Source organism: Caloenas nicobarica, chromosome 1, assembly GCF_036013445.1.
Source record: "Caloenas nicobarica isolate bCalNic1 chromosome 1, bCalNic1.hap1, whole genome shotgun sequence".
Classification (NCBI taxonomy): domain Eukaryota; kingdom Metazoa; phylum Chordata; class Aves; order Columbiformes; family Columbidae; genus Caloenas; species Caloenas nicobarica.
The window spans coordinates 92,244,406-92,259,061 of NC_088245.1; positions in this window are offsets into that span (position 1 = coordinate 92,244,406).

The following is a 14,656-nucleotide window of genomic DNA, read 5'->3' on the forward strand; positions in this document are numbered from 1 at the left end:
CTTTCCTGGAAGTGAACTATGTTTGCTGCTGGAAAATGGCATAAATTCAGAGAGGGTTTGGAAAAAATCTTTTGTAGTAACTACCTGTATTTATATTTTGTGACCATGTCACACCAAAGCCAGCTCACTTTCATGAGTTCTTGAGAGCAAAGCAGGTATTGAGAACATCATAACTGATCTATAAGTTAAGCCTAAATGGTTTCCAGGCAATCTTCTAAAGTTCTAAGAGCTGCTGTTCATACTACAAGACAAAACAAAGGGAGTTTAAGGAATGACCCAAAGAAAGATACTGCTGCTTTAGGCATTATTGCATTGCTTGTTTAAGTCCCAAATCAAGAAAACACTGAAGACTATGCTTTTTATCAATTCTGCCATTTAAGTACAAATGAAAAAGCTTGGGCGAATCCAGGCCTCAAAGCATTCTTCCTGGAGCTGATATACTACTCTAATGGATACAGTAGTACTTAGGAGTGAAAAAAGGTGACTAGAGAAATGACACTGCATTTTAAGAACCACACCTGATTTAGCCATCCTGGTGTGAAGCAACAGTGCCCCAAGCAGACAAATTTGGTCCATGCACTTTAGATGCTCCTTCCTCACTAATTTTTCAGCCATGCTTGACTGGAAAGCTGTGTTTATCTAAAAAGCAATTCTTATACAAATACGTGCATACGTATGTATATATCTTAGAGAAAAGTCACCGTGAGGGGCTAAATTAAAATTTAAGACCATATAGCACAGGAAGAGGCTTACCAGAGGAGCCTTGCTCTTTGAGGAAGTTTGTTCTTTTATTGCTGTAGGCGTTGCAGACTAAACTATCTGCATTGAACAACAACAAGAGTGCTGAAAAATTGCTAGATATAAAAGAGAACATTATGTTGTCATTTTCTGGTAAATCTGTCTTCTAACCCATAGAATGCAATGAAGATCTAGGAGTGCACAATGCTGCAAAAGTGAGTTAAAATCAAATCCTGCTCTTATTACAATCAAAGGGTTTCTACTTCATGACTTAATAGTGATTTGGAGAAGATATGTGACTAAAACCTGGAGCATCCACATCCTTCAAGAAAAGGGGAAAAATGCATATGAAGTGTGGTCTGCCTGTTGGAGCCGCACTTAACAGACCCTCCAGCATCACCTGAAAAATGTGTTCGGTGTAACAGAGAAATGAACAAATGAAAAACTGAAATGTCAAAAACCCTTAAGAGATAGCAATTGCACCTTCTTTGTTCTCTTCAAAGCCCTTGTAGGCACCATAATACAAAAGCAGGCAAATGAGAGGGAAGAAGGAAAACTGATCAAGATCAAGACGTGCCAGAGAGGCATTGTCAACATCCTGTCAGAAGGACTGCAGGGTGTTCTCGGCACCTTTTGCAAGTTTTGTTCTGAAAAGCTCTGAACAGGCAGGTGCTGTTGTTGAACAATGCTGGCCTGTGAAAGAGCCATAGCTGAGTGCCCATACTGATGTGCCCTACAACCATTAATGTAAGACATAGCTGGAAGAATTATCCTGTTACTGGTAAGTTGTTCTCAGATTACTCTACTAGACGCCCAGCTGTGATTTTATAATGTTCAATTATATTGTGTTAAGTGAGCTGGTTATTTCCAGGAAATAGTAGCATTGATGGACTCTCTCTACTGTGGAAGCATGACCTTCACTTTGGCTGTAAACATGGTAACCCTGGAATCAGGTCTCTGACAACAAAGGTGGACAAGGGAGCCAATGTGAAAAAGCAATGCATTGCAGGTATGATAAGTGATAGTGTAAGGATGTAAAGGACCTGCTTATTGCCAGGATGGAGGTATCTGCCTCAGCCTAAGCAAGAGATGCAGCTCTGCAACCAGATTCTGTCTCACCCTGGACTTCCAGGAAATACAACAGCTCCTTTCAAAAAGACATTGCCAGAGACAACCCCTACTCTTGATCCTTTCAACTCTCCTGCTTAAACACATGCAATAAGATAAGCTTTGCTGTGGTCCTGTACTCAAATGCAGACGTACAAACTTCAACCCATTGCTGAATAATGGACGTATCTATTTTATCTTGAATCCAACAAACTGTCATGACATGCAGCTGAGGAGCTCCACTGTCATTCTTCCAGAGTCCTTATAGTCATTACAGACTTACACTTGCACAGTTTGACCGCATCAGCAGAACAGTTTGCAGTGAGTATGTTCCCAGGAACAAGAACTTCTTTTATCAGAACTGAGGGCTGGACCAGCTTTTTTGCAGATTTGCCGTTTTTCTGGTGACAGTCAGAGCTTCCAGGAACTTCCTTCTACTATGAACTCATCCTGAGTCTGTTGGAGTAGCTTCCTTGCAGTCTTGGCCTGGGAAATGTGATGTGATCAATAGTCTTTCATCCATGTGTTCAAACTTAGCAGGTAAATTGCAGCCCACAAATTAGAAGTTAATTTGGTATTCCTCTATCTCATTTAAACACATTAATCTGCAATCTGAGGAGAAAACAAGCAACCGTCAGTTCACCAAGACAAATCATTAAAGCACTAAGAAGAGGATGCATTATTTTACTTAGTCTGCCACTAATTTAAATGCTATTTTTTCAAACTTATGCACCTGCTAACAAATAATAGCTAATTCTGCTGTATTTCATGATATCATCCTATTTTGTACAGTGAAGAACAGGCAGCTGAATGAAATCCCATCAGTAAAAGGCTGTATTATGCAGACTGTTTCCTTGTCAAAAGCTTCTTTTTCTTGACCACTTATTAGTATCGCACTGTAGTAGCAGTAACAACTTCTTGCTGCAGTAGTTTTTCATGAATTTATATACAGTCATTGACATGAAAATTGAGCAGTATTAATCCACTTTTATTCCACATGTAATTGTTGCAGGCAGGCATCCTTCCCTTCTGTCTCCTAAATTTTAATATGTGTTACACCATGTGTAATTAAATACATGCAGAAGGCAACTCTCTTTGAGACAGTGTTGAGCCTTGTTTACTTAATTTTAAAATGTTTTATGGTGGAATAAAAATTTACAATACTCCAGCCTACAAAAATGTAATCTGTTATAAAATATCTCTCTAATTGAATTTGCAGCTCCCAGTTAATCTCAAGGTATTACATGGCACGATCAGAATGTCACTGGTGATAATATGCATCCAGGGTGAATGTGAACCGGGATATCAACATTTATGCTACTTCTCATAGTGGCCACTCATCTAAAATATTTATGACATGTTTTACTACTGGCATATCCCACTTCACAGTGTTTTTTCTGGATATTGTCAGTAAAGTACTTAAGGTATTTTGTTTTCTTCCTCTTCTGAAATACCCGTGGGACTGTGAATTTGCATTCAGGCCTAATATGATGCAAAAATAAGATAAAAATAAAACCTCTCACCTACTCATTGTGTTAGTCATCTTTGATTTAAAGAAAGCTCAAAGCAGATAGGATCTTACTTGATACGTGGCAAGTATGCGAGCATTCGGAGCATGCAGAAGGGAGACTCTATTTAACTAAAATAATCATTTGTTGCGACAAACAGACCCATGAAGAATTGTGTCAATATTGAAAGAGAAAAGGCTTTGGGACAGCAGTAACTGTGATAGTATTTAATGCTTGCTGATTGTTTTCCTCTTGATCTGAAGTGGACTGTTTGTCTTTCTTAGTTCTTGCTGTTTAGTATTGAGTATAAAAGAATAAGAAAATAACTCCAGATTTTAATATTTTTTTTTTGGATTGGAAACCTCAAAAATTCATCATGGGACTGACTTGTGCTACTTCGACATTGTCCTCCTTTCAGGACTTGTATGCAACTGCACCATCTCAAAGGCACCAATGGGAAGACATGTAATGGGGAACGCCTGGCTTTACAGGGAAACCACACAATGTCCTTCGATGGTGCAGCAGCAAACTAACCGTTGCTCAGCCAGCCAGCCTTGTAGGGCCCTGCATCACATCTCTTTGAAATCACCTGCAGTCTTTTGATTAGTTTAACAGCTTAGGTCAGGGTCTTCTCACTCCCATGGGAGAAACTGAGCTGAGACTGCCTCATCTTGGTCCCTATACTACTATTCATGCCTATTCCCTGTTCTTGAGAACCTGAGTGCAGGTTGAGGACCTGAGTGAGGACTTGGGGAATCAGAAAGGGCTGCAGCGCTTGTCCTAATTCTAGCCAGCAGATGATGACAGGTCTTTAGTTTTTCTTCTGTGAACCTTGTTACCACTATTTCTCCTCAGAAGAAAACCCCTGAGCATGTGTTCAATCCTGTACTGCAGCCCAGTGACATAAATCACAAATGATGCATCCTCAGGTAATTGTCCAGCAAGAGACTAAGTTCAAAACATTCTTTTAATAATTTTATTCTTGATTTAATCTCTGTTATGCTTTATTTGGCTTTAGACGCATCAATCAACTTATTTACAACTTCAATCTACCCATTAAGTCTCTCTTCATCTCATGGGTGAACTCAAGTATTTTCCACACACAGCCACCTCTGCAAACTGTTGCAGGGTGTGAGAGTGAGTGGCCAAGGGATGTATCACTGCATGGATACCACAGGCTTGAACAGCTTTGCTGCACTGGCTGCTGGTCACTGTCACAAACAAGATGCTCATTTAGATGTACCCTTGGGCAGACTTGTAATATGGCCATTCTCAGGTTTTTATACTACTAGCAAAGGTTTAGTGAAGGCTTTGGCACCTTTTCCTATTCTATGTTGTTGTGGGTTTTTATTATTTATTTTATCTTTTAATTTTATTTTATTTTTTAAGAGAAACAGGGTAACAAGTTTCTTTAAACCTACTCCAAAGTAGATCACTGGAATGCTATTTCTATGTGTACATAATGTACGTTTAAAAAAAAAAAAAGTTTCAGATATAATGAGTACAACAAAGCTGTCGAATAAAAAGTTATAACTTTTTGCATCATTTGATTATTTGGGGTAAATGTAAAAAATAATGAAATCCTGTAATAAAGGGATTTTTTTTCATATGCTAAATGGCAAATTCCTGGGTCAAACAACTGCCAGTTTAATAGGAGAATTAAACCAGTGGCCTAATAGCTCTGTAAATTATTTGCAATTCAGGGAAGCATGAAATTTAGTCATGCACTGTCCTTGGTCACCAACATATTGCTGTGCTGACATTTGAACATGACTGCATTTTTTTCATCTCTCCATTGCGTATTAGAAGGTTGCAAATAAAAATACAGAATTACTCTGAGGCAGGTCTGGCAGCAGAGCAGTTTCACTGCTCTTATTGACGCTGCCTGTCTCTGCAGTGGCCTGTTGCACTGCTGCCTGTCAGTACCTCTGGGACCAAAATCTCATCCTTCTGAATTATCCAGCTGTTGGAAAACCTTTGAACTGCTCAAAAGATGCCCTAGTTGTTATGGTAGGATTGGGACTTTGGGAGTACCCTGTCTTTAGGATGTTCTTTAGACTGTCTCCAGAATACACCACATTGCATGGTGCTCCCAGAGGTTATCAACTCACGTCACTTTACATGACCTATAAATTTGTTGAGGCAGATGATCTCATTCACTAGGTCTGCCCCATGGAAATTTCACATGGCTCAGGTGAATGTTAGTGGGACCTTGCCAGAAAGCTTTGCCAAATCTTGTGAAGTAACACACATCACCTTAAATGCAGAATGGATGAAATTTGGCATTTTTGACATCCCAGCATGTAAGATGGATGTAGGCAAGGATGTTCTTACTGGGATTCAGGGCAACCTAACAGAACAGCAATAGTGTGATAACTGCAGGGCTGTCCTGCAGCTTCTCTTTGTCTCCCAAACAAGAATAAATATTTTGGATTGTATATAGTAAGCAGTAAACCCATTTTCATGTTACTATAAATGTGGATCTGTGCTTCAAACACCTTCCCCAGAGCCACTTCCAATGTACATGTATTGGGCAATTGCAACAGCACATATATGGTTTGTAACAGCACAAGAACTGAACAATACTGACAGCTGCATTGCCCCCCATTATGGATCCATACAGTCATTGTACGCTGGTGGGGGCTGTAAGAGTGCATGGCATGACCACAGCACCTGATGGAAGACAATGTGGTAAAGACTGAAATTCCTTCACCCTGTTCTGATAAGTCTACTGATACCTCTACTACTTCACCTCTGAGTCTTACAGCACTCGTCACCCATTGCTCTGAACATTATAATCTCTGTAAGAACTTGAATTTTTCCTCGCTTGAATTTTTGATAGTAACACCAGGAGGTGAGGCACTCATAGCACACAGATACAGCAGAGATCATCTTGGAAAGAGTAAACCTGGTACCTGGGAAATGAATGCAGAGTCAAAATTGTGATTTTGTATGCACATTTAGGTGCTTGATTCGCATGCCTTAATTTTCCTTTTAGGAAGTAGACTTATTTGAGGGCAAGAGCAGACAGTGATGGTAATGGGAGCCCTGTCTTTCAGAGAAGCATCTCCAAATAGCTCCTTGAGAGAGTGACAGGACAATCACTTATAATGTCTCTTGAACATGACATACCCAGTGCTAGTGGTCCTGACCCATTAACTTTGTTTTTTACTTCCCTAATCTTTCTTGCTTCTAATGGTTAAAGTTGTTATGCAGTAAGCACTCAAAGTTGAATCTTTTTGCTTTTAAACCAAAAATATTCTCAGCTACCCTGAAAGCTTAGATGTTTTAACTGAATGCATACAATGTGGTAATCTAAAAAAACCTCAGATACATGGAATATTTCTGGCATGTGGTAATTAGCATAGCAGATTACCAAGAAGATATAAAATAGTAAACAAAAATATTAACTTTTTATAGTTCTATATTTAAAAGACATTTGAAATGTAAACTAATTTACTATTAAAATGGTTTATTTTACACACAATACCAATACCCTCCATTGTAAAAACATGGAAATTCACAGTGAATGTTATCTCTTGCTGCTAATGCTGTCCAATTTTGCCATTACTATAATTTTTACTAATCTATAGCACGTGGCAAAAGCTTTGTCAAGATAAAAATTGGACTTTTTTTTTTCTGGCCCCTTGCCTAATGTAAAGCAAATTTTAGAGTAAAATGAAACAGCAGTTTTGAAACCTAAAGTAAAAGTTTCTACTTACAAAGCTGTCTTTTCTTTCTGTGAGCATGTTTTCACCTTTGATGTACTGGGAAATAAGTGAACCTCTTTACTAGAAAATCCCAAACGAATATAAAAAATAAAGTACCCTCTCCTATCTCTCTTCCCATATGAACTTTTCATGGCTCATAGGATACAATGATCTTCTCTGAGATGGATTTTGGAGAACTTAGATATAGAGCTAATATTGTTATGGGCAATACAAAAAAAAAGCTGAATTATTTGCCAGAGTGGGTGGAAAAAATCAGTTTTAAAACCTGATCATAGAATTACACATGTCCTTGGGGAACATCCTGAAGTGTCACATTTTGAATTTTAGAAATAAAATTTTCATACATCAAGTTCCTAATGCATGAACAAGTTTTCTCTTAGTAGGACTCGTCGAAGTATCTTTATGTGTCTTCCTAAGACTTCACCACTTACTTTCACTTCAATCACATTCTTATTGTTGATTTTCTTTAAGATTTATTTGGAGTTCATGCTAAATGGAATGCTTTTAGAGATAAGTAGTCTAATGTATTCTGTAAAGTGCCAGAAGAGTTTCTTTCAAAAGATTTTCTGTTGCAAATAAAATATTCTCCAGCTTGTTTTGAAGGGTGACTTAAAGTCAGAGATGGCATTAGGTGCTTCAGTCAATTCAAAGCTTCATCACAGGCTTCAGCGATAAACAGGTGAGTCTATGTGGGAGTAGCGGAACATAAAACTCATGTTCCTTGCAGTTCAAGCATCACTTCATGTGTAGTACCTGTTACAATGAGCGTGTCTTATGTGCTACAAAAGATCCTGAGCAGGACTGAAAGTGATATTTCATATGTTTGATGTTTGGCCCCTTCCCTGGATGCATGTATCACCCTGAAAGAACAGAAATTCAAATCACAGCTCGAATGTTAAAAACCTGCCACAGCTTGCTATAATTATGCAGTGCCAAGTTTACTAATACTAAAAATGCACATATTTAAGGTGGGCTTTCAGTTTCTGAGTGAGATATTACTGATATGGACACTGGAGAAGAGTGGAACATTCCTATATATCCTTGTCAAGATTTCTAATAGGAAAATAAGGTCATTCAGACTTTGAAAACCAGGTTTACGACAATTGCAGCCAAAATGCTAGGGGAAAAAAAAAATCTCACACATACCCTCAGCCATAAATAAAGTGGCTACAATAACTTCAGCAGCTGGGTCTGACAAATAACTGTGAAGATCTGTGTGAGCTTGTACTTGTCAGCTACTCGGATGTTCTGGATTTTTGTCATGTTTGCTAATGATGTAGTGTGGAGTCTAAGAGACTGCATTTGAAAGACATTTCAGAAATGACTAAGGTGGATGTCTTATGACAGTTTCCACCAAAGCTTGAATAATTTAACTTTTATGCATATGTCAAGCCAGTGCTGTTACTTTTTGTTCTGAATGTGGAAATGAATCATTTCACATTGCTTAGGCAATGCAGAAAGGATATCTTGAAAAAGAAAAAGCAGAGACAGCATCCTCAAACTCTGAAGTATCACAACTGTATGAAGAAAGTTAAATAAAATGACCTACATTAAATTACTGTTTGGCATTCTGAGTATGAATGTCTTTGCTGGCACTTGCAATTAACTCTATCATATGCTTCTATTAAGTGACTCAATAACAGCCATGGAGAAAGAGCTTCAAAAATATTATGTTGGACCCCAAAATCATTCTCCAACTATGTCAATGATATGATTTTTAGACAATAAATCCTCTTTCTACTAACACTGTTTCTCTTGCATCTCCCCAGCCATCATGGCCCTGAAAACTTTGTAATTATTTTAAAACTCTGTTCCCATAAGGTTTTGGTTTTTTTTTTTTTTGCATAAAACACTTCGAAGAAAAATATATGGAAGAAATAAAGTTTGGCCCATTTAAATCAGCCGTCTCTACGTAAGGAATGTATAGATCATACATACATTAATTATTGAAGACTAAATAATAATATCATTATTATTTTTAAAATAAATTATGAAAATTCATGTGTTTACATGTGATTAATATACGAATTATGTTTGTATGTATTTACATGTATATACATACAAAATATTTACATAGAGCTTGCATATGCTTTCAGTGCTAATCCTGCTAATATTTTATGCACATATTTAAATATGCATTTAAGCGAATGTTGAGATTATGTATGCCTCATTAAACACATCTAAGGGCCTAACCTTCTCCTTTTGGGGTTAAAATATTTATCATGAGACAATAAGAACATGATGAGATGACAATGACATTGGAAGTTATTTATGTTTACATAAGTATTAATGGAATGGCTCAAGGACCCTGTAAAGGGAACGCCATAAATTGGATGCTGTCAATGTCATCCTTGCAACCTTCCCCATAATTTGCTACTAGTGAGAAAAACATGAGGGAAAGTGCCAAAGTAGCTTTATAACAAATGAGGACTAGATTTTTGAAGTATCACCTAGAGCACTTTCTGAATGGGAGAAAACAGTAATTTGTGGGAGGGCACTCTAATAAAATCCCAAGTAGATGAAAAAAATTGAAAAACTTTAGTGCAGAGGCAGTATGCAGCCTCAGATTGTACAAATTGCTCTGTTTCGGGGGGGACGGTCTCAAAGTACAGTCATTACGGGAAAATAGTAATGCTTAGTCAACCTAGCAGTGCCAGATCTAATTCCATATTAATTTCCCCCGATAAAAAGAAAAAACCCTCGAACAGCTAAAAATTACTTTTTGCCACTCTATTTTCAGTGCTCCAGCTATTGCTTCCTACCTCCTCTAACATCTCCCTTTTGCCCTTGTGGATCCAATACTGGTTATGTGCAAGTCTACTAAAAATCAATGAAGCAGAGAAATTCTTCTTATTCCTCTGCCATGAGAGGCCCTCACACACTGTCCCATGGGATCATTAAACTTTCAGTGTTATCCCTTACATATGGTCCACAAAGAAAACCCGTTCTGTGGTTCCATTTTGAATAAGCAATACAAAATAAAGAGGAATAGAAGAATTGCTGATGGTGCCCCGAGCTGATGAGAAGACTGTGTTCACAGAGGTCCAAATTGTCAGCTGTCTGAAATATTTTTGTACCAATCAGGCTTTAATGCCTGTGCGACAAGTCGCAAAACAAAAATGGGCATATTCACTGTCTGTAGTGCAACAGAAAACAAAACTCAGTAGCATCTCCAGCTCTGCTTTTAAATTATATGGGAGGGAAGAATTATGAAGCATTTTTTACCTAGGTTTATAGAGAGAAAAGGTTTTCCAGACTTGAAACCCAAGGAAGTTTACCAATTAAGAATGAAAAACATGGCAAGTGAAGTGCACAGCAGTCCATGGTGGCAGCAGTACCTCACTGTGGTGACACTTGCCAGAATTTTTTAAAGTATTCTTAGTGAGCCTCCGTAGCAGTGACATTTCCAGACACATCATCCTGGAGATGATGGAGATCTTGCTCTAGCAGGGTGTCACAGCTTTGCTCGGTCTCAAAACCGCTGTGTAGGTCTGTAGCCCAAATCCTCACCTGGGATAATTTTACCCTGTTTTTCTTTCACCCAGTGTTTGGATTGCTTTTTTTTTTTTTTTTTTTTTTTTTTTTAAATTTAGGACTGTATGTTTTTACTTTGTTGCTTTTCCCTCAGTGTGGAGTTTCTGTTGACCGTGGGAGCTAGCTGCCACAAATCTGGAGTGCAGCTAGGAGGAGAACTCGCCATGTAATTCTCTTGTCTTTTTACTCTTTCCCATAGCAAAACATCTCAGATGAAACAGGAAAGAAACTGGAAACCTCAAATGCCATAGTGTGATTCAAATTATGCTATCTATTGAGGGTGAAAATCCTGCTTTTACATGGGGTCATGATCAGAAGGGAGCTAATGATCATACATATAGTATTAATACGACCATGGCTTTAAGTACTGTTGTTAGTGTGGGGAGCCATATTAATAGGGGTGACTTTCACATTAACAGTGTGAAAAGCACGGCTTCTTAGACATATAAACAAATCAGAAAATATAACTACCCATCTTTCATAATTACAAACATCAGTATTAGTCTCTGTCATTATGCAACACACTTGTAGTATTAGACTCAATAGCCTAAACAAGGTGCAACTAAAACCTGTTGTATACAAAATGCATCTGCAAATGCAGCTAGCCTAGGGTAGACTCCTACTCACATTGCTTCGAAAGTAACAGTCTGTAAAGAAAGCTCTTGAAAAAAAAACCAAAACAACAACCAACAAACCTGAAATCAATGCTTTTCAGCTCACTGGGAGATGCTTAAAAAGCATGTTTTAGTTCTGGTCTAAAAGATTTAGAGAGTTGCTTCTGATGGGGAAAAATAACCTACGGAGAAAAAGAAATGCCTTAATTCTTCAATTTAGACAATTGCCAAGGTTCAGGCATGAGAGTAAGTTCTATTATTTTGATCTTCACTTTAGTTAGGACAGAAATGCCATTCAGCTTGTATCTGAATTGCTAAATTTTGGGTTGATTTCCAAGTCATCCCTAAATCCAGTTCAAATTGCCTTCTGGATTTTATAACTCTCACTGAACAAATAATTTAGAAGACTACTACTGATGGGCTTCCAACACTCTCATATTCAAGGCATCTGACTTGAACATGTCCCAGGACAGAAATGGCCTAGGACCTGACCTTGAGGGGTTTAAAGGCATACATTTCTTTTTTGTGAATGAGAGATTATTGTGCCCAGTATTTCTGAGGTTGCATTCAGAGGAAATCTATGTTTATAGTCTAGATATAAAACCGAAATATGCAGTACCACTGTTTTCAAAACAGTCAATGTTGCTCTATAAACTCATTAGCTGTATTACCTATTTTATACGTTATAGGTAGTACATATTTTTTATGCCACCAGCTTCTCCGTTCTGTAAGGAAAAAGCTTTTGTGCATGCAACTATTCTGGTTTTAAAAGGATCAGTAGTCTGACCGATGTTTTAAACTTTCAGTAAATGAGATAAAGTAAGATTTCTATGCTTTGTTTCTGTACTTGGTGGCAGACTTATAGCACCAGCTTTGCAAGACATCTGCCCCTACTATCAGATAATAAACTGATTTCTCGAGCATTTATTATTTCACTAAGGAATGCTTGGAACTGGCCTTCTCTTCCTTTTAGATTTTTTTATCGTGAGCTTTTCTTGTTCTATGTTAGTTTATTTCTTCTGACTGCTTTCGTTTGTGATATATATCAATAAACATAATAGGAAAACGATTTTTAGTGAACAAATTTTCTTCAATTTTATGATGCCAGTTGTATAAAGCATATTATTTCATGTGCAGAATTATATCTGTAGTCTGACCTATATGTTTGAGAACTTCGTAATTGCAGGTAAAATACTTTTGAGGATAATAGTTATTCTGCATTTTTTTGCTATAGCATGTTCAAGGGAGAGGGTGAATACGTGAATTCTTTGATTAACCAAGGAAAAAAAAATCCACATTCCCACAAGACTGACAAGAGCTGAAATTAAGAGGAATGCATTAAAAAAAACATTGCACAAAACCATGTGCGTGTGTATATGCCTTTATGCATGTTTGCATGAGTTCCTAATTTTACTCTTACTAGTCCACATCCTATTGTTAATTTTAATTCTGAAATATTACCACAGTGGGATCTCAGCATTAATTAATGTTGTCAAATGTCCCCTTCTATGTGCAAGAAAAGAAGCCACTCTCTTGGCTTCTTACGACATCCATTAGTAGTATCTCTCCAGTAATATATTATTAGGTAGCAATATTTCCTACCATTGGTAATACAAAGAATTCTGCATCCTTTATTCCACCTGAACTGCTAATTATATTCTGCTTGTGGAACAAGTTAACATAGTTCTCTCATTCCTGTTATTTTGCATTTTACCTGCTGTTCCGTCCTTTGCTATTTTGAAGACGGTTGTCTTCCTCCTTTTTCAGATGATCACTGTGCCAATGATTCATGAAGTGCTGTGCACGTGGCTCGCTGATTTGACTGCAGGGTTTGGTTAGCTTGAATATTACATATATATAACCCAGTCAACCCTAGGTCTGAGTATATTTGAAGGACAGATTTCATTATACATTCCTTTCTTTCCATCTCATCAGCTTATCACTTTATCTGGTTTTTGAGGAACATAATTTTTAGAAAGAATTTAATGATAGGACGAACTATGTGAGGCAGATGGCTTCAAATTACAGTTATTAGAAATCCAGCCTAACAATCTGCACTTTAATAATTAGTAATTGAAAAGCCGTTATTTTGAACTTCTCTTAGAAATGCCGTTTCTCTGATGTCTATGTAACTTGGGAAAGGACAGACAAATTTCATGATTTTTTAGCCAATGATTTTCCCTTTATCTGAGGCACAGAGTCATCTATTTAACCGATGTCTTGCAGCTGCAGAAATCTTTATACAGTGTTATCAAGATGCCTAAAATAGCTGAATTAGAGTAATTCAGACAGTTCCCTAAGAGCTGCAGATATTACCCAAAATATGCACATGTGCACACACACATATTTTTCTATGAGGTATTTTGTAAAACTACTTAATTTGTAGAAGCAGAAGTTTTTGTCTTCAACTGGTGTAAAATTCACTGAGACAAGTGTAAAGTCAATAGATGTAATTTACACTTGCCAATGACCTGGCCTGATCTTGGGTATCTTCTTGGCTGAGTTTGAAAACTGCGTGTTTCCTAGAAAGCCTAAGGCCAATGGAGAGGCTTCAGCAGTGGGGAGGTGCTGAAGGCCATGGACACCCAGCTTGTCTCTCCGCTTCCACATGGCCGTGTCGTGTGGGTGACAGAGCCCAATCTGTGGTTGCACCCTGCGAACGCTGCTCTGGGGTTGCTGCGATTGCAGCTACTGCTCTCCCTCAGATTCAGTGTCACATTTGTTCTGCTGTCTGCTGATGGTCTTCCACTTGTTTATAAGTATGTGTAGATATACCCACACTAACATATAATAAGCATATGCAGACACATTGTCAGAGACTGAAAAGAATTATACCTCAAACATTGTGGCCTAGTAGCAGGAGATGGGACACTCAGGATAAGGTGAATTGCGATTTACATACCAACAACGATATAAGGAGCCACAGACAAAGGCCAGCTGGCTGGGAAGGGAAGGGCATGTAGCTCCATCTTCTGATAGGCCCAGCATGGCACAAAGGGAAAATCTGAGACTGCCGCAAACTCCTTTATGTAAATCCTTTTGCTGTTAAACCCTTCGCCAATTAGGTTTAGGTAACATATATCTTTCTGCTGACGAATCATCTGCTAATTGTGCTGCAATGCAAAATAAAAGGTGTTGCTTTTCTTGTTTACGGACCTTAGTATTGTGTAAACTGTTTTCCAACCAAGGAGACCCATGAACCTCAGTCACGTCTCCACCCTCTCATACCTCTGGGCCAGACATGACACATATATGCACATACTAATAGTTCAGACCTAACTATAGTATCTTGGGTTTATTGAGATGTACAAATTTCATGGTGAATAGGCATCTATTTGAATTCTGGTCATGTTTTAAATCATTCTGTGTCCATGTAAAATGTGACCTGAGAAAACCCACATGGCTTCAGCAGTTCTTAGAACAC